The sequence below is a fragment of the Rhopalosiphum maidis genome, chromosome 2 (genome assembly GCF_003676215.2).
Source record: "Rhopalosiphum maidis isolate BTI-1 chromosome 2, ASM367621v3, whole genome shotgun sequence".
In the NCBI taxonomy this organism is placed as follows: Eukaryota; Metazoa; Arthropoda; class Insecta; order Hemiptera; family Aphididae; genus Rhopalosiphum; species Rhopalosiphum maidis.
This window is the reverse complement of record NC_040878.1, coordinates 35,920,840-35,942,004: the sequence shown is the minus strand read 5'-3', so window position 1 is coordinate 35,942,004 and position 21,165 is coordinate 35,920,840. Positions and strand designations below refer to the sequence as shown.

General features: G+C 25.0%; 1 protein-coding gene across 1 annotated transcript in view; it reads left to right on the top strand.

The window, feature by feature from the left end:
- The first annotated feature begins 18 nt into the window (after window positions 1-18).
- The window catches only part of LOC113555085 (S-adenosylmethionine synthase), a 32,154-nt gene continuing 11,007 nt past the window's right edge, over window positions 19-21,165 (top strand). The window contains exon 1 of the mRNA XM_026959413.1: window positions 19-36. The gene's annotated coding sequence lies outside the window, so the exon portion shown is untranslated. The remainder of the gene's footprint in view (window positions 37-21,165) is intronic.

The following is a 21,165-nucleotide window of genomic DNA, read 5'->3' as shown; positions in this document are numbered from 1 at the left end:
TACGCGCAAGACACCAGGACATTAGAAAACCCTAAGGTAAGTCGTTAAACACATAATATTTGGTATATTCTTGTATATGATCTAAGGGTATATTAATAAATATCATTAAATTTATAATATTTGTACGATTCATTCCCTAGCTAGTATCCAATATATGGTAATTTATTTTATAAAATATAATTATATCGATCTCGTTTTATTTAAGCTAACACTATTAACGTTAAAGGTTTTCGCCGATGTTTGTTATTTCTCTTCAGACGTTGAATATGGAAAAAACAAATACACGTAAATTATCGAAAACCAATTTTATCATTAAAATAATTTAGAAACAATAATCCTGAAGGGGCTAGGTAAATTGGGCTCACGATAATTTGTGTTCAATGTTCATTTTGAAAGCAGTAAAATGAGTCCCGTGTTCCAGGTATAAAAAAGTAATAGGTAAGTTGAGTCCCAGCTATAAACCATTGGCGCAAATAGGTCTAAAATATTTAAAACTTTATTATTAAATGTTTATTATTTATAAAAATATTGGTTGACTATAAAATTATTAAAATTTAAAAATGTTTACTACAAAGACGATTTACATTAATTATATTTAAATATGTTTGATCAATGCTTATTTTCAACTACAACAAATATACAGTATAATATTAATTATTAATACAAAATATCATTTTTTAATTTTTTGTTTTATGAATTTCTAAAAATTCTTTACAGAATTGATGTAAACTTCTGAAGATGAAGAATTATTGTAAACACAAAAATTTAATTTTTTTTCTGAATTGGTATTAGCATAGATTATAAATACTATTTATTTACTATGTATTTGTAATCAATGATATTAGGTAATTCAATTTTATTGATTTGTAAAGTAGTTAATTCAATTTAAATTTGTTATTAACACAATAATTATGTACTCATTAGTCATTATTTATATCTATTATACATTTATAATTTAATATTTTCAAAAATAATTTTTGATAGCTTGTATTATTACTAATACTAATAATTTATTAGTACCTATATATATATTTTTATAGTTTAGTAGTGTCACAAAAACACCTACATAAATCTTATAATATTAATAATCATAATATAATATACTTTATACACATTTAGTAGTATAGATGCCTAATGGCTAATTTTATAATGTTCATAATATTTAATTGCCTCTTCCTTGAAAAATACGTTGGATAGCTTAATGAACAATAGTTGATAATTGCCGTTTCAGTGGAGATGCATTTCTTTAAATTGTATTTACTACTCATGTAGCTTAGCTATCCCCGTATTGTTTTTTATGCGAGTAGGTTTTAAGCGTATATAGTATTAAATCACATAAACAACTTTCTTTTAATTTTTTAAAATAGTAGGTATATATTTCATCGAGTGCTAGCATAATTGCTAGTTAAATGTATTTTTGACCTACCGGAAGGAAAACCTCTCGCAATTATACCTATATTATTTACTATTAAACCAAATAACAAAACAAATTTTAGAAATGTACTAATTTATTTTAAACTAATAACAATATATTAGTGAATTAGTTTATAATCAACAATGAATTTTAAGTTTATTAATTTATTTCTTGAGAATTAATATTGTTGACACTTCTAGTTCTAAAACTCTGAATATCATTTTCAACTTAATTATTTTACACTCGACTCGTTCAGAATATGTATTTATATAATGTATATTATTGTTATTAATTATGAGTAATTACAAATTTACCGTTAACAGTAAGAATAAGTTCATGGCATATGTGTAACCTGTATAAATAGATTATATCGTAAAATTACCTAAACTAAATAATATACCAGATACCTATTGAAATTTCCACTGTGATAATGTATATAAATAACATAATAATGTATACAAAAGTATATTTATGTTTCCCTGCTACCTTCCCCCAAACCCATGTTAAAAATATTGTAATTTTTATGTGAATAATAAGTATAAATAAACAATTATTTTCGCAATTTGTACAATTTTAGAATTTACAGAAAAGCAAAAAATTACAATCTGGGTCAGAAAAACGTTCCTAATCATATTGTGTTAAATACTGACTGGAAAAGTCATAAAATCGCTTTAATTTCACTTTAACGAGAGGTTGAAAAATGTACAAAAAAAAAAAAAAATAGGATTTATAAAGTACAAATCTATTGAGCTTAGTCGTACAAATTCGTGCTTATCACACACTAGATATTAGAACAGGAATTGATAAATTCTGAAACGTTTATTCAGCGTTCCGCAATATTTTTTTGTTTTTCCACAAAATTAAAAAATTGTATATCGTGAAAATGGTCATGCAAATTCATACTAATTATTAACATAAAAAATTACATTTTAATTTATTTCATTTAATTTTCAAATCTCTATAGAAAATATTTCCGATTTATACACAATAAAATAATTAAAATCGTTATTCTTTGCTTGAATCTCTTCAAACTTTCAAAGGTTAACCTTGTTAATTAAAATGTTTTTTAAAAAAAAATTTAGTTATACTTGTATATTTTTAGATTTTTTGGTTTCAGCATAAACTACTTATGAGAAACTTTATATTCAATTTTTAATCCTTAACTATAAAAGTTTCATATATATACATTTTTAACTACATTATCATATTCTCAGCTATTAGCTATGATATTATTAAATATCGAAAGGGATATAACAAAATTTTGAAAAGTAAACAAATATTATCATTTTATTTTGTTAACCTGCGTAATTGTATTACCAGTGTTGGCCTAGCATACCAAAGGCTCACATATCAGTTTTTTAAGGGGCCCTCAAAAAATATACACTGTATTTTGTTGAAACAACATTTCAAGATACTTCTTTAAATATAGGTACTTTACATTTTTACCAATATAGATCATAATATATATAATACCTATATATCATAGACGTATAGTAGGTATTGTAAATTAATACATAATACATTTTTTTTTTCTATGCAATATTTGTATGACTGCTGAATCCAACTACAGCGGGGCACCGGGGCCCCTACTGGCTGCAGGGTCCGCAAGCGGGGTTCTTGTGGTCTCGTCCAAGTCCATTGTTTTTAAAAATAAAGATAAAACCTAACTTAACTTTCAGTAGCGCAATTAATCTAATCCAAAAAAATTTCCTCTAACTTGTACAAAGCCTAACCTAACCAACCTATGGGAAAGCATCTGATTATTGAATCAATTTTTAATTTCCTGGGCCCCTAAAGAAAAATTGCTCCTATAACAGCTAAATATTTCGATAAATACTTTACAGGGGGGGGGGTCCCTATTCCCTATAAACCCAACAAGAAAACAAAATTGACGACACTAAAAAAAAACGGAGGGGCCCCGGCCGTGGCCAGGCCGACACTGTGTATTACTAATATTAAACTAAAGTATATAAATATACATTTGACATTATTGTTATTATAAAATATATAGTGTGAAGTATACGAGCTCTTTTTGTACACACCCAAAAGTGTATTTGTCTCATTGCATCTATGTCTCTAGTAGTATATTATATAGTTATAGAATATAGACTTTAGTGTATCATCATCACACTATACTGATTTGTAACAACTGAAAACCATTAAGGACACCATATAAATCCATGTATCCATGATCTAACTACAATATAATGATAATATGCGAGATGGATACAATATTAATCTACAGCTACGTAATAACTAATAATATCAGCTATTAGAGTAGGTAACTAGGCACAGACGCCGTATAGTAGGTACACTATTGATTTAAAAAAAAATGAATTATTGTACATAGGTTACTAGTTACCTACATATATTATTGATGTATTATATATATTATTGGTTCTGTCAATTTGTACAGATAATTTATGAATTCATAGAAAAACGAAGTATTGTATTGCAAGCTAGCATTATTACATTATATAATATTATATTATATACCTAGAATCTAAATATATTATAAATTAACATATTAGCATTGTGTTCGATCAATATAGTAGTAGGCAATTATGTATTTATCTCATTATATTTTACATTAATATTAGCGTCGTATTGAAGTAATTCAACCTATATTTCAGCCTTAGGGGTGCTATTACTGTATAAAAATAAAACATATATAGAATATAGATATCAACCAATGCATTTCTCGACTTCTCGTTGTATAGATACAGATACTATATAGGTAGTTACTATTACTGTCTATTCGTGAGTATTAGTCATTGAGTTGCACTAATTTATATGATTCGGTGTTATTTTAAGTAAATTAATTAAATTAAAAATATTGCCCATAGCAGATATAAGGTGTTAACATTTATTTTGAAAATCGAATTTAATTGTATACGGCATGAAATTGTTTGATGTGGTTGAATGAACTTCGTGTGTGCAAAAATCCATCATAATAATATGAAATGTTTAATGTGCATTATTTTGATTAAATTACATCATTTAAAAAATTTAGTTTTTCGATAAGAAACGGCGAGTAACATACTTACGTAGGTATCTATAATTTTAAGTCGATTTTGGATTGAAATGGATCGATTTTTTGGTTTTTACAGGCAATCAATCAATTTACCGCCCCCAAAATACTTCCACCCGGGACAAATTCCCATTACCACCTCTTTAATGCGCTCGTGGTTATAGGTATTTTATATTTGTGTTCATTAAATTAAGTAACATGATAGAGACAGAAATATAAATATTCCGAATATCCAGGGCTTAGGAGAAAGGGCTACCTTCCACTAATTTTATTATTTCGCTATAATATTAGGTGCTGTCACTAACGGTCATTTAGATAAAAATTTAGCTCAGTATACCTATATATCCATAATTCCATCACCACTAGTTAATTAATTTAAATGATAAGTATATAGTACATTCAATTTTATAAAAATTGTTATTAATGAAACAAAATTACGTTTTATAAATGAAGTATAGATTTTGTTAAATTAATTCGGAATCAAACTAATTTTATAACATTAATTTTTATTACCAGGTTTAATTATTTCTAACGCAATACATTTTAACACACAGCTGTTCAAAATTTTAACAAATAACTTAATTAAATAAGCGAATCAATAATGCAATGCCTACGTTAATCGATGGATTAACAATACTTTTTTTTAATTAACAATTATAAGTTTGTTCAGTTTGTTGATTCAATTGCTACATTTGCTACTATTATTAATTTGAACTAGGTATTTCGATCTTTGATGCATAGTTATAATTACAATTTAAAATATCTGTGAAATTACATTATCGTCCAGTTGAAAGAACAATAGATCGTAAACCTTATAATTTAATTATTGTGTATGCATTTCTTATTGTTATTCCATCATTCCATGCTGTATTGGTTTTGAAACTATGATTAGAACTATTAAAAGTAGGTACTTACTATTTACTATGTAGGTAAAAATGTAATATTGATAATTAAGATATAGATACAAATATACTTTCAATTTTGTCTAGTTTATTAATTTTTACAGTGAATAAGGTACCAATTTACTTAGTACCTAAATTTTAAAATTATTCAGCCTTATAGATTACCTATTATTACTTTATAATAATTAAATATCAAAAAGTATTGTTTGATCACAGATTAAACTATTCATTTTTAACATTATAAATACCTAAGTGGTTTTACTCAGTAGCGTATTTAGGATTTTGTCAAGGGGGAAAAGATATACGTTGGCAAACATATAATTTCTTCCTCGACACTTGTCAATTGTCGTCATCACCATTGTTTCTCGAAAATATTGAAAATTTATATACTTATTATTAATAAGGACCAACACATAAATATATGAATTTGTATTCTTTTGTTTTGAAGCTTTATTCATAGATAATTATTTTTTTGTAAAATAGAGAAAACCATAAGAATACAATATCTAGTACCTCTTAATAAATATATAAATGTATATGTAGGACGAAAATAGAAAAAATTAGTGTACCAGCCAGTGTTCGAACTTAAGGGTCTCAGGGCCTCAATGCAGCTACTAAAGAAGGGCCCTTCTTTTTAGTAGGTACTTTTGCCTAGTTTGCCTAGGTTGAAGTTCGGCATTAACGCGAGTGTTCGACTATAGTAAGTAGTGAATTATTATGCTGGATTAAAAATAAACTATTACAATGATAAATTATAAAAATAAGTAATAACTCATATTTTAGTATTTAAGTTTGATTATTATTTGTATTTCATTTAATTATTGGAATTTATTGTTTAGAATGTCTATTTATATACTGCCCTCGCCCCTCGCCCTGCAATATGTTTTGAAATATCAGCCAAATGCTTATTATTAAAATTATGATAATACCCCTAACCTGACCGGATCTTTATTAACAATTATGAAGATTGACGGCATTTTACGATTTACGATATGAATTGTTTTCAATCATGTATTCATGTACATATTTAGGCTATTTAGCAGTAAGTCGTGTATAGACTACGCCACTACGGGCATCAACCATAGTATTTTAATATATCAATATTCAATATTATAATAAAGCGTAGCGTTTTAAATTCTGTATTGCTGTAGCATACGTACGAAATTATATAAAACCTACCAGTAAAAAAAAAACCAAGGGGTGATTTATCCCCCCCCCCGTAAATACACTACTCATTTTACTCTTGTTTTAGCCTTGAACTCATATTTTTATGGAAATACATCGAGTTGGTTTTTTTCTAAATTACCTGATGTCCATTGTTTGACAAAATGAGATAGATAAATCATATATGTACCTTTGCTTATTAAGTTATAACAGGACTCAGGTTCATAACAAATCTTAACTGACAATAAGTTACAGATTCAAACTTGAATCAGTTGAATCCATTAATAAATTCGATTATCGTGAATTCTAAAAATTTAATCTCTCACATATCGTTTTCTAATGTTTTAGATAATCTTCAAATCTTCTTTCAAAGTGGCTAAATAAATAAAATTACCAAAAATATGTTTAAATTAATGAGTTAATGGATTAATAGTTAATACAATATAAAAATAAAATTCTGATGCAGTTATAATTTCCTCTTTCAGCATGAACACGGGTGTGTCCATTTAATTATTATGCTTTAACCTATTCTAAATGTATTCATTTATTCCTCTTATTATTATTATAATTTAAAATTTCGTTTATGAACGTAAGATTGTAAGAAATATATTTTATACACTTACCAAGAAACTTATTAAATAGGAGGTATAGCTGGTAGATGTAGATGGCAGTATATGTATTATTTATATTTAAAGTTAATTTTTGCAAATTATCACATTTTTTTTTTGGCGATTGTCGACTACCTTATTATGTTATCGTCTGTTTAGTCTACTACGGTAGTTTGTTTTCATGGATGTGTGGGTTATCTGCGGTTAAAACATAATAGTATATCGAAAAAAGGAGTGGATATTTTTTGGGAAGTTAGAATATCTTGAATTGATTTCATCTAACGGAATACTATATGTATAAGTACAGTTCAGTAATATTGCTATATTATTAAGATTTCATTATTTTGTTCGACTCCGTTGTGATTTAAACAAATACTGATGAACGTTTATTTATTAATCAATATCTATCTGCGTATGTCTTATAAAATATAATTCATAGAAGATTTTACGACTATTACAATTATTACAATAGTTTATACACTGATTGTAATAGTATGGTATATATGTAATAGTATAGATCCGTCTTACAAAGCGCATTAACAAATTTGCGATCAGCAAAACCAATTTTGTTTCGTTAGTTTTAATATTACAGTGAAATTGACTATCAAACTTATTAAATATATATAGCCATAATATTAGGACATTATAGGTAAACGTAAACATTATCTATATTTCGTATCTATATTTATATGTTGGTGCATATGTTTTTTTACATTATTCATTTTTTTGGAAGAGTTGAGTGAGAGATAAGTAAATAATATAACAATAACAATTATTGTTTGTACTTATAAAAATTCAAATAGCATAAGAAATCTACGTACAAAATATTTAAATGGTTGTTTTTACCTTTCATTTCTAAGTTGAACGATTTAATTATTTTGTCAATCATCACACACTGTATAATGTATGCCTATAATAATGTATTATGATGTGTTTGTACTAAGATGTATCAGTGTATCACTAAATATTTCAGTTGGATGACCTTGTATTAAAATGAGGTTTTAAGGGATTGAAAAAGTGTATTAAAATACACAATATCTCCAATTTTCAATAATAAAATTTCTTACCTTATCAATATGCTCACGGGCAATACAACTTACTTTTTTAAATGGAAACACCATTTTTTTTTCTATAGTAGTTTTTTTTTTTTTTTAAAAATTTCATAAAAAAAGTAAGAATAAAATTATAAAATTAGCATTTTAAATTTAACGTAGGAGTTTAATATTTTCGAATGATCTATTTTTTTTTTTAAATTTTTACAATTCAAATTATACTCTAAAACTATTTGTAGACTTATAAAACATAAATAAACACTTATTTGTTTTCATGATTTACTTTCATTTTCGCCATTCATACTTTTTTGAAATACGCTCTGCAAATTTCAAACTGAGTTTAATTTATTTTTAATTATTAGTTTTAACTACTTAGTGCCTGATAAATTACTCTAAGTTTCCTCCTTGTTGTTTCAAACACGATTCAAAACGTTTTAAAAATTGTGTTTTATTTGGTTTCTCTTAAGACTTATACATATTATGAAAAAAATAAATGTTTATTTATGTTTCATTTGTCTAAAAACAGTTATTTAATAATATCAGTGAACAATTTTGCAAATGATCAATTATAAATATTAAATTTTAACGTTAAACTTGTCAATTTTTATTTAGAAAAAAAACTATACAAGCATTATTAAAAAAAAAAATATTTAACCCGAATCTGTAGAAATAGATTGTATTGTCTTTAAAAAAATGTAAGTTGTATTGCGTATGTGCGTATTAAAAAGGGTTAACAATTTGAAATTTCTCTGAATATGTGTATTTATTTCGGTACTCCTTTTTATTCTTCGAAACCCTCATTTCAATACAAGGTAATTTAACTAAAATACTTGGTAGTACCTCTAAGCGTATGTTTATGTATAGATATAATACTATAATATCTGTCTCAAAATGTTTTCTCCTTCGTAAAAATTTAACATGTACGAACGTTTGTACGAATATTTTTAACTTAATATATGAGGAGTGGTGTCCTCTTCAAATATTTCTTTTATGTTCTTTATTAAAAATTACATAAATCTCAACGTTTCATTTCACATATTTTCTTGTCGTTTATGATTACCTGACAAATTTAATTAGCAATAACGAATATTTTTTGATTATATTTTAATTTTGCTAAACAAAAAAAAAACGCAGACCCTGTCAATTTAATTTTTATCTGCTTATCTGATCCTAATTTATGTAGTCGTATTATTTTAAATTAAAATTAAAATTTGTTTAGGTATTAGGTAAAATACAATATTTACTTATATTGGAAACTCACAGGTTATAGAGGTAAAATAAATAGTTTTAAATAACACACTATTCTAAGCATTTTTGTCAACAACGCATTAAATTCCCTACTTTGAATGTAAAAATATCAATCTTCATATAAATATACTAATATAATAATATTGTTAATAAACGCATAATATAAATTATAAATGGTGTATTATACTACGCTGCGCATAATACTGAATCATACAGGTACATATGGGAACTATGTCTATGTACGGTGTAAGCAAATATAGGTAATCGACTTCCAAAAAATAATCTTCAAAATAATATATATAACTGATATAGTAATTTAATATGTAATATTGAAAATTTGAATATCACTCAACTAACATTCGCATAATTCCCACAAAATTATTGCATAGGTGGTTTTTGAAAAATTTAATTTTCAAACCATATTTTCACTAATCTCCTCATCCGTAATACCATTATAACACTATCAACAACATAAAAAAGTATTTCCAACAGAGCAAACATTTTCTCAATTATAAGAAATAGGAAAATTTAAAATTGTCCTAACGTCATAAGCATAACTTCTTAAATTACTCGTGGTTTATATATTTATCATCAGATATCATCAGAAGTCATTAATAAACTATAAACATTGAATAATACGTAAATATAATACATTAAGCAGGTAGTAGATACTAGGTAATAGATACTGATAAGTGATAACACAATATGCTTGTCATTTATTTTATTACATTTAATTTAATAATATTAATATTTAAAATTAAATTAATATTATGAGTTATGACGACGGCAATATGGTATATATAAGACACGGGGAAAATGAAATACTATTGATAAATATTTATCAATATAAATGGGCCACCTCTTAGTATAGGAAACCCAACCAAATGTGTTGGAAGCTGGCTGTTGCAGCTCAGATCAGCCGATGATTACCGTTCAAGGAAAGTGGAGTCATTAGAAAAACAAAGTGGAACATTTTATAAATAATAAATAAATACATTTGCTATAATGGAATTATATATTATTATGTATTTAAATATATTTATAATAATAGATAAATTTAAGTTAATTAGTATCCGGGGGTTGGGGGGCACGTATTACATATTTCTCAATTTAGGTGTATACTCAAAAAAATATTTACGACTACAATACTGATATTATATATACACTTTCATTTTCCTAATATATATTATACATTTCTATCTTCATCACAAATACATAAAGAAGGTAGGTATAAATCCAACAGATATATTACTTGTGTATTATATTATATTTATTTATAATATTATAATATGTACACATTTTTATTTTGGTTTAATGAATAAAAACAACAAATATAATATATTTTATAAAAAGATCCATACTAAATCTTGTTATGAATCTATTCACATTATTCTAAAAATGGTGACTGAAAATGTAGATTTTAGATTCTGAGTGATTCTTTTTTTTTTATATATATATAATTATATGTATATGCATAAGACGATTTTTTTAAATAATTATTCAAAAAATTTTAAAATTTTATATTTTTAAATTTATAATTTTTAAGCATTTTTTAGTTTAAATGTTGATTCTATTTAAAGCTTGGAAATTGTATACAGGATTGAAGATTTCTCATAAGTTAGTGAGTTAGTCTTATACTCTTACAGAATTTAAAAGATATTGAAATTGAAAATAATGTACAATTTTTTTTTTTATATTTATTAAGTTCTAATTTTGACAAAATTGAATATTTAAGCGAATAATCAGTATGTTAAAATTCAAAAACTATTAATCAAAGTTCTTGAAACTCATATTTTATTAATTTTTTTATAGTGACATTTTTAAAATATTTATGAATATTAATTTTAATTTATAGGTATATTTATACCATGAGCCTATTAACATATCAGTTCTATGTTCTACGGTACATATGATGTATAATATTATTATTATAAATTAATATACTCACTAGTACCTACATATTATTTATAGAAAAAAAATTTGCTAATAATTATACAAATACAATTATAACTAATATCCTTAGAATTAGAGCTTGAAAGCAGAAATATTATTTCTTTTTTATGTTCCTATTTATTAATGTGGTTCTTTCTGTCATATTTGATCCTTACAAGCTGGCTATTGTATATTTAGTTGGAATGGATACATTTTTAAGATTCGCTGGGTACATATTACATATTCCTCATTTATTTCACAATATTATAAGCTCCTGCCTCAAAGACGTGTTTCAACATTTAAATGATAAGCTTTTCAATAATTTTATAATTTGTTACCTAGAAAACTTCTAAAAACCTTACTGGTACAATAGTACCTACTTTACTTTCATGAATTTTCATCAAATTTCTCAATCAAAACCCTAATAGTTATAATTTAATATAAAAAAAAACCATAGGTTTTCAAAAATTAAGTTTAAATCTTAAAGTTATAACTTATACTTGACAATATTGATATTTTTTTCGTTTGTATCATAAAACTCTTCTTTCTTTTTCACTCTTTTATGTGTAAAAATTCATTGCTCTCCACATATTATTATATTTTACCCCGCATTACACCGTTTTCCATAACATTTTTTAGGTGTTAAAAAAATTATAGTTGTCTCATCACTAGATACTTATAATCAAATAAGTGTCGCTAAACAAGCAATGTATCGGCCTGCCTAAACGATAATATTATTATGTACATTTTACTAAGTATTATTTTTAAAAGTCATAAACTAACTAATAAAGATAGACCACGTATATAGTAACTAGTAAGCCCACAATAATGCACTAAAGCGTATATTGTAATAAGCGATAATCAAGATAATCCAGTTTCCAGTCACTAAAATTTGCAAAGCCCTTAAAAACAGTGTACCATAATATAGTCGGCAATATATACTATGTTTGTCATTTGGTAAACCGTATAATATTTAGTATAGTTACCAAGTACCTTCATCGTTTTCTGTGGTCGGAAATTAGTAACTTAATGTATCAAGTAATTATTCAAATATCAGAAAAATTACCTATTCGAGTTTGAAGTTATTAAATGGCAATTATTATTATAAAATAATTTGTAATTCCTTGAAATTTTTACGAATTTCATCAAAAATTCTAATTTTAAATGGATATAAAAAAAAATTGTAACTGCATTTTAATATTTTTACTTTTGACTCCTTAAGGATCAAAGTACCAACTATATTCAATTTACTACCAGAAAGAATAACTCTCATTTTTTATGCATTTTTACTGTTCCAAAAGGTGATGACAATGTGTATGGCGCGGATGTTTCAGTACTAAACTATTAGTACAATTTATTGCAGTATTACACTAAAAAATACCAAAACTTGCACTTAAAATACTAAAAATTGCATTAAAAATAACGTTTTTCTATAAATGTTTTAAATTTACTGTTACAATCTAAAATTATCACTGATGACAGATAAAAAAAAAACCACACATCATTTTAAAATCAATACATTCATCTCTCCGCTCGGAATCTAAAATATTAGATATAATTTCAGTATCCACCGTTACGACTGAACTTAACTTTTTGACGTTTATAAAACTTAAAACTGTCAAAACCTGTGTATTTACAAAACTCGATTTGTTATAATGAAAGTTGAGAATTGGATAATTTTGGTTGCAAAAAATGTCACTTCTCCCCCTCCTTTTCTATTAAAATAATAATATTTAATTACGCTCCAGCAATAAGCAACATCATAAACATAATTAAGCAAAACATCGTATATAATCGTGTGATTTTTAAGATTATTTTCATAATCCATTGTTTCTTGTGTTCAATATTGTGTTCCCCAAAAGGCACGTCGACGTCGTATATATATTATCATGCAATACCACATCAATTTTCCGGAGAAGTGCTTAAATTTTTATATTCATTTTCATAGTTACAATATCTAAGTACATATTATATCTAAATTGGTTAAAAAAACAAACTGTACATTATTACGATTTATTTTAGATTTTGAAAAGAGAAGATTTTATAATTATATTTTTTTTTCTATATGTCATCACTTTTTGGCAAAACAATTTTTTACGCTAAATCAATTTGGTATACAACACGTGGTATTATTTTCAAAATATTTTATTTTCTTATTTTTAATCTACTTCTAGAAATTTTCGATTTTTTCAATTTTTTCTTCTATAATAAATTATGATACAATATTATTTGTTGGTTGCATATATTTATACGAACATGTTTTATGTATTTAAAAATATTTGCATTTTTATACATATTTTGTTATTTCTTTCAACTTTCACAGATACATTTCTATTTTATAGATACATTATGTTTCAGTCATTCAGTGGCTTAGTCAGGGGAAGGGCTTAAGGGGCCGTAACCCACTTGAAATATCAAGAAAGTTTAAAAATTATTTTAATTTTTAATGATTTATGAAAATCGTTACAAAACTCTTAAATTGTACATTACAAAAATTGTTCAGCCTTCCCCGAAAAAAAATCCTAAATACGCCACTGTTATGATTTTTAATAAAATTATATTTTCAAAGAATAATAGATATTATATTATTTTTTAATTATAACTATATTATATTATTGAACCGAGTTGGTCTCTTACACTTTTTTGTATTTAATTTTCATGATCAGTAGTAATTGTAAAACTGACCCTGTAATAAGCACCATGTATTATTTTTTTTATATTTAATAAACCGATTTTATTTAATTCGTATATTTATTATATATACGAATTTTATATCATATATAAACGTACGTATAGGTACACAGTACATTACTTTATAATTTATATTAAAATGTTATCTCTATTCTGTTTAAACAGTACGTCTGCAGTACATATCAACTTTATTTAAAAATCGTATCTTTTATATGTTTTTGTAATCTTATATAAATTATATCTTTTTAAATATTTTGATGTACATAATATATGCATTAAATCTAGACATTTAGTATCAAAATATTATTGAATATAAAATATTTAATATTTGTTATAAATATTTCAAGTTTTGATTAAATGATTGAATAGATAGAATAGTTATCTAAAAATAGATAAAACCAATCCTTTCTACATTTTACAGTTGCTTCAACTTAAAATTATTATTATATAATGATTAATAAACGTTCTTCTTTCATTAGATTAATGTATATTATACATATCACAGGATAAACCACCAAACATAACTACTAAACTAAACTAATCTTTTTTTATCCTAGGATAATTTATTTATTTGAATCTTGAACTTTGGAACTGTTAAGTTTACCAAAAGTTCTTATTATCAAATATTTTTATTTTTATTTAATTTTAAGATTTCTCTGTGGTGACAAAAACGCCTTTGATTTTATAATAAACGATTGAAAGAATCTTTTTTTTTACTGTAAATTATTAATATGATTTTGTTCAAAATATTAAAATTAAAATTTGAACAAGTTATTTCTAAATTGACTGAATGAATAACATTTATAACTTAAATACTAAAGATAATCCTTCATAATAGTTATACATCAAATATAAAATGTATTTAATATTTAGTCTTGTAATTTTTATTATAATTGGATAATTTTTAAAAACTATAAAATTTTAATAGATTTAAATATAATTTATTAGTTAATACTTATTATATAATTTTCAGATTATACTAATTATAAACTTTGAGCTCTTATTCTTAAAATTAATAAATATCAAATTTTGCATAGAAAGAATCATCATACCTCAAAAAAGTTAGATTTACATAGTACATACATCGGCGATCGGCATTTACAAAAATAAGAGTGATTGATTACATTTTAAAAAAAGAAGTTTGAAGCATCACAAAAGACGCAATTTCATTAAAATTAAGTATTTAAAAATATAATGGTCCTTAAACTTAGAAAGTAATAAATAATAAGTACGTATATTTCAAATTCCAAACCTTAGAATTTGAATAAATGTATTTTTATTTATTAAAGGAAAAATGAGGGTGAGCATGATATTGGTTAATCACTCTGTATATAAAAATATTCGAAATAATCTATTTCATAATTTAATTAAACTTATTTTTTTGGTGCGTACTGAAATTAATAAATAAGAAAGGGTTATAAAATTATCATAACAAATAATGAAGAATGTAGAAAATTATATTATTTCTAAAAATGACTTACATTTTTGAGATAACTTATACTGTTGTTATATAGCCTATAGGCCTACTAATTGTTACTATCATGTTTTTATATCATAAATCAGAATCAATATTTAAAAAATGCATGTACTAGGTATACACGTACATGGTATATAGATAAAACTGCTTGAATCTGAATGTCTTGATGATTTTTGTATACACTTTCTAACATCGAATATTTTATTGACAGTAATAATGTAATAATAATACTATAATAATTATAAATAAATTATTGATAATCAGCGTACTATTAATCTTTATTAGATTTTGAGTTTTATACTAGATTTTTCACATTCATGAAATACATTTGTTAAATTACGCAATTAAATATTGTGTACCTATTACTCATTGCACTACATCTTATCTGTTAAGCACTATACTTATTAATTATCTACGTGAGGAAGATACGATTCATTTTTACTGACTTTTATTGAATAATTAATTGATAATTTACCGACGAGCGAACCAATTGAAGTACATTTTTAAGTGGTAATAGTAGGTACCTAGGTACTACATATACGTAAAATGCTAATGAGAATAAAAAAATAAAAATAAAAAAAAATAAATGGTGTGATCAATATTCAATATAATTATAATGACTTAATTATAGTAAAAGTGTAAAATCGTATTACACACAAACTAACAAGCAAGTACCTATACATCGAAGGTTTTATTAAAATATGTATAGATTCATTTATGTATGATGACAGTGTAAAAATAAAAGTTAATAATGTAAGTCTTATGCTCGATTGATTTTATATTTTGATAGAATATTTAATTAAAGTCCGATTCTGATAACATATCGCGATAAGTATATATATTTAACGCTATAAAGGTTTTATCATATAAGACATAAGTGTATATATTTGTATGTGTAGGTATACATTGTCTGACCACTATATATAGATAGTTACATCATGGTCAAGTGCTCGCTGCCGAATCTGAAATATTATTATTATAATCTCTAGAGTAATATTTTTTATTATTTATATTTGTTTTTAGTTTTTTTTTTTCGTTTACATCGGAACATAAACGTTTGGTGCGTGTGTTTACTGTTTAGACTTTGACATTAGTTATTCCCACTTCAAGTCTCAAGGTAGACGCAATTATATTATATTATATATTATTATAATGAGATCTACGCATACGACTATTATATGCCACATGCGTATGTTTAACATACCATATATAATATTATAATACCTCGCAGACGCTAACAATCGAGTTGTGTTATTAATAAAAGCGCACATGGTACTGTGTAGCGTAGGTATATGGTTTTATATTTTCATATGATATAATACATTTTGTACACTTGTTAAAATAGTTTTTGATAATTAATATGTATATTATTATGGTGTAGGTATATATAGTGTTAGTCAATTAACGAAACGGTATATAAGAAAATAAAAAGATTAATTCTTATCCGCTTTTCACTATCGCTTGCAACAAAAATTTTCACAGACCAAACGCATTAATGAATAATATGCAATTATTTTGTTGTGCGAACCCGATATACATATTATAATACACAGATACCCGTATACACATAATATATTTTTAAACAAATCTCATACCGCAAACTTGAATATAAAATGATATATTTTTTGTATTTAGAATTATTTTTATAATACAATGATTCATGAAAGGTGAATCGGAAGATTTACTATATAATATAATATAATATATATACAATTTTTACCTATATAGTCATAGTATATAAAATATATATTAAGTATTTACTTAAATAATATTCTTTTATTTCGTGATTTTATACATTGCAGGATAATGCAGCTCGCATTATCTTGTATTTGCATATCGTGTATTTAAGAAAAATATTTTTTACATGCCTATTTTGGTTACGTATTGATTGTATTAGTTGTAAACTTGCTGTGATGTAACTAGAAGAAGGTTATATGAGTGATAATATATCACTTACCAGACCTTTTTTGTTTTTTTTATATACTTTAATTGGATAGGAAAATCAAAAATATTACCATATAAATACAATAATAAATATAATATATGAATTATTATAAATTATGAGGTATAAATGTTTGTTTTTGTTTAACTTCATATAACTTGTGACAATTATTTAATATCCATATCATCCCTACAAAATAAGTGTATATAGTTACGCCACCGAAAACTCGTAATTATATGCATGATGGCCAATGGGAACCTAACTTTTTTTAAATAACTACAGTGTCCAGTTATTTTTTTACTAAAAATTGAAATTGAATTCTCAAAGTTGTTTGAAATTACATGCCATTTTAAACATTTGTCAATTGTAAAAGATTTCGTTGGATAGATCGATGGGTGATGTCCATTATCCTTCTGAATGCAACCTAAAAAACGTTAGATTCCAGTTGGCGGTCACTCTGTATATAATATATTATTATTATTGCGAATTATCCGTATAATTTTTTTGTTTTATGTCTTATAATAAATTACAATCAAATTTCAAAAAGTCAGTTTTAAAAAAGACTTATCGTATATTATAGTAACACGTGCACCGCCCTATCAAAATAAACTTTTCATGTTGTCACTTCTTTTTTGATGAGCTGTGCGGAGCTGCCTCGTTTTTGCGTCAGACAATGGATAATAATGACGTTGACTGGTTTTGTTAGTTCGATTCCAAATATTTAATACATTTTCTAAGAAGTCTTTTGTACAAGATATGTCATCTTGTTTATTAATTCATTATGAAAATTATAATTTGAAATATTATCGAATATATACCTATTAGTAGATATTTAAGATTTTACCATTTCACGCCGTACACGTATAGCCCGTATAGGTCAGTGCGTCACGTGCCGTTGCCACTTCTACGCAGTAGGTTGTAGGTTATAGGTATGTACCTATATCGTAATATTGTAGAACTAAACCTACCTAATTTCTTTATACATATTAGTATATTGTACATAATACACTACATAGAAGTTTCATTTTATCGCAGTACTGCACTCTCAACAAATCCAACGTTGTAAGAGATACTTTTTAAAAATATTCAAATATATCTACATGCAGATAATATTTAATATCAATTTTTAAAAGTATTTAAAACACTATTTCAAGTAGGTACACACACACTTATTATAAATGTATTTTAACGATACTTAAACTTAAATACTTTTACTCAAATACCTACTGGTATTTTACAACTCAATATCTAGTAAATATCAATGTAATTTATACATTTTCCGATCAATGGTTATTATTTATTACATTTTATTATCGTCGTCCGCTATCGAGTCTTTCCCCCGGTCACTTGAAAGAATATTTATAAAATGTTATGTGACCCGCCGTTCTTGAAAAATAAAATTTGAAACACCCTGTAATAATAATCTGTTCACGTGTAAAGCACGTATAGGTATACCATAGTTATATACTTACCTGCATAAGCAGAGTGATAACTAAACCTATTATTTGGAGGGACTTAATTTTTTATAAGCTCTATTTTTATGAGCTTTATAATTTAAACGATTAAAATATATACCTTTTATTAAAACAATTAAAATTGATTGGGGCTCATTTTTTTTTTTTTTTAGAGCTTAATGAGCGATTGTATATCATTCCAACAGGTCTAATTTTTGACCTGTAAAAATAAACGTTAATTTCACCAGTATTATATGTAGACTAATTTAATTTTGAATTTTAAGTTAAATATAAGTTTGATTATAATGACCAACATTATCCTTCCCGTTTTAAATTTAAAATGAATTACAGAACGCGTTCAATGTCACAATTATTATTTATAAATGTGATTTTTTGAATATTATTGTGTAGATTATAATAGTAATAAATTACATTTGTAAAATTCACATTTCATTCTAATAATGCGTATAAAGCGTAATAATAAATTTTTACAACCTTTTATAATCATAGTTGGCAAATTTAGCTTTAATTTATTTATTTTTTACTGTAATATTAATATTGTATTAACAATTGTATAAATAATTTTGCAAATATATCGTTTTTTTTATTATTATTTACATAGGTGGAGTTTATATTAATTTAATACTTGTGAAGTTTACATTTTTTTTTTGCATGATCAAATACCCAGTAAATTTTTCATATTGTAACTTGACCATAAAATCGACTAGACGTCTAAAATACCTGTGTGAATCAGTAGAATTCTGAGACCTATTCTCTGGCACCATCAAGTACTACCAATAATACCTGATAGACGATTATAGACCTTATCATATAAACGCTCTTCTTTGTGTGTATAAAACAATAATATAGATTGTAGTCTGTAAGTGGTTGTCCTCAAGATCGAAAATTGAATTGTTATTTTGGAAGTTTTTAATTAATTTGTATACATCACTCTCGGCCGTATATAGTATAAACGAAGATACACGCGTTATTGTGCATGTATATGTAATGACAATGATGACAATATGCAGCGCACGTAAATATATTTTAATGTACATAATTAATAATTGATACATAATATATTAATATGGCCACACATATTGGTTCCGGCTGCACTACAAACCGCACTATAAATAATAAGCATTTACAAGCTTAGTTGGTTGTTGAATTTCTGAAGAGTAGATCTTATTATACAAAAACTAAAAAAATAAAAACTGTACAATAATTTCTAGTGTCAATAACCGTTAGATTACATTTTGTGTATATAGTATAAATTTAATATTATAATATATATACTGATGATTCTCAAAAAATTGATTTAGACTAAACACGCCAATACGATTTTCGTAGAAAACACACGCGTTAAGTTTTTTTTTGTATGAAAATTATTGTTAACGCCATGTTTTAATAGTAAAATAAGAATAAAAAAAAAAAAAAAACAAAATAATATAAAAGAGTTTACCTACCGCAGCAACCAATTTTATAAAATTATTTGTTATAATATACAGTGTGCAACTATTATACTATTGTACAAAGTACGCGTGGTCGTTTTGATGATTATGAATCAATAATATAGAATTCAAAAATAAATAAAAAAATACATGTTTCCTTATTTTTAACAGGAAATTTGTTTTTGACAATAGTTTTAAAGTGTTTAAGCACGTAGTTGTACCATTGTACACACACCACAATAAACTTTACTTTTTTGATAGATTCTTATTGTTTAATGCTCTTTTTTCTGAAAATCAACATTTTCACATTATCGAATTATCATCAATTTGGTTCGTTACTCTAGTCTGCGACCTGCGTACTAAAAATGTTTAAAATGCTTTTAAAAAAATTACCCATAAAAATATTAAGTCTTTTTTTGTTTTCATATTTTTGATCCATTTTATAATCATTCAAAAACAATGTTTAGATACATAAAGAAAATGCACTTCTTATTTTAATAAAATTCTTAATTTTAATTGGAAAATTAAAAATTAAAACAAAACATATATTGTTTTTATTTTAAGTATGTGGGTGTTATTAAGTAGCCACATTGACCGTGACGTACCGAGGGTACCCGACGTACCCGAGGGTTTCCGGGTCAACAACCCGCGAAGATAATATTATGACCCATGTCTATTTTATATCAAATGTTTTATTGTATGTAAATGTTATAGAAAATATGTAGAAGGATATTGATATAATACTTAAATCCACGTATTTTCAATATAATTAAGTATTATAGGTAAAATAGATTTGTTG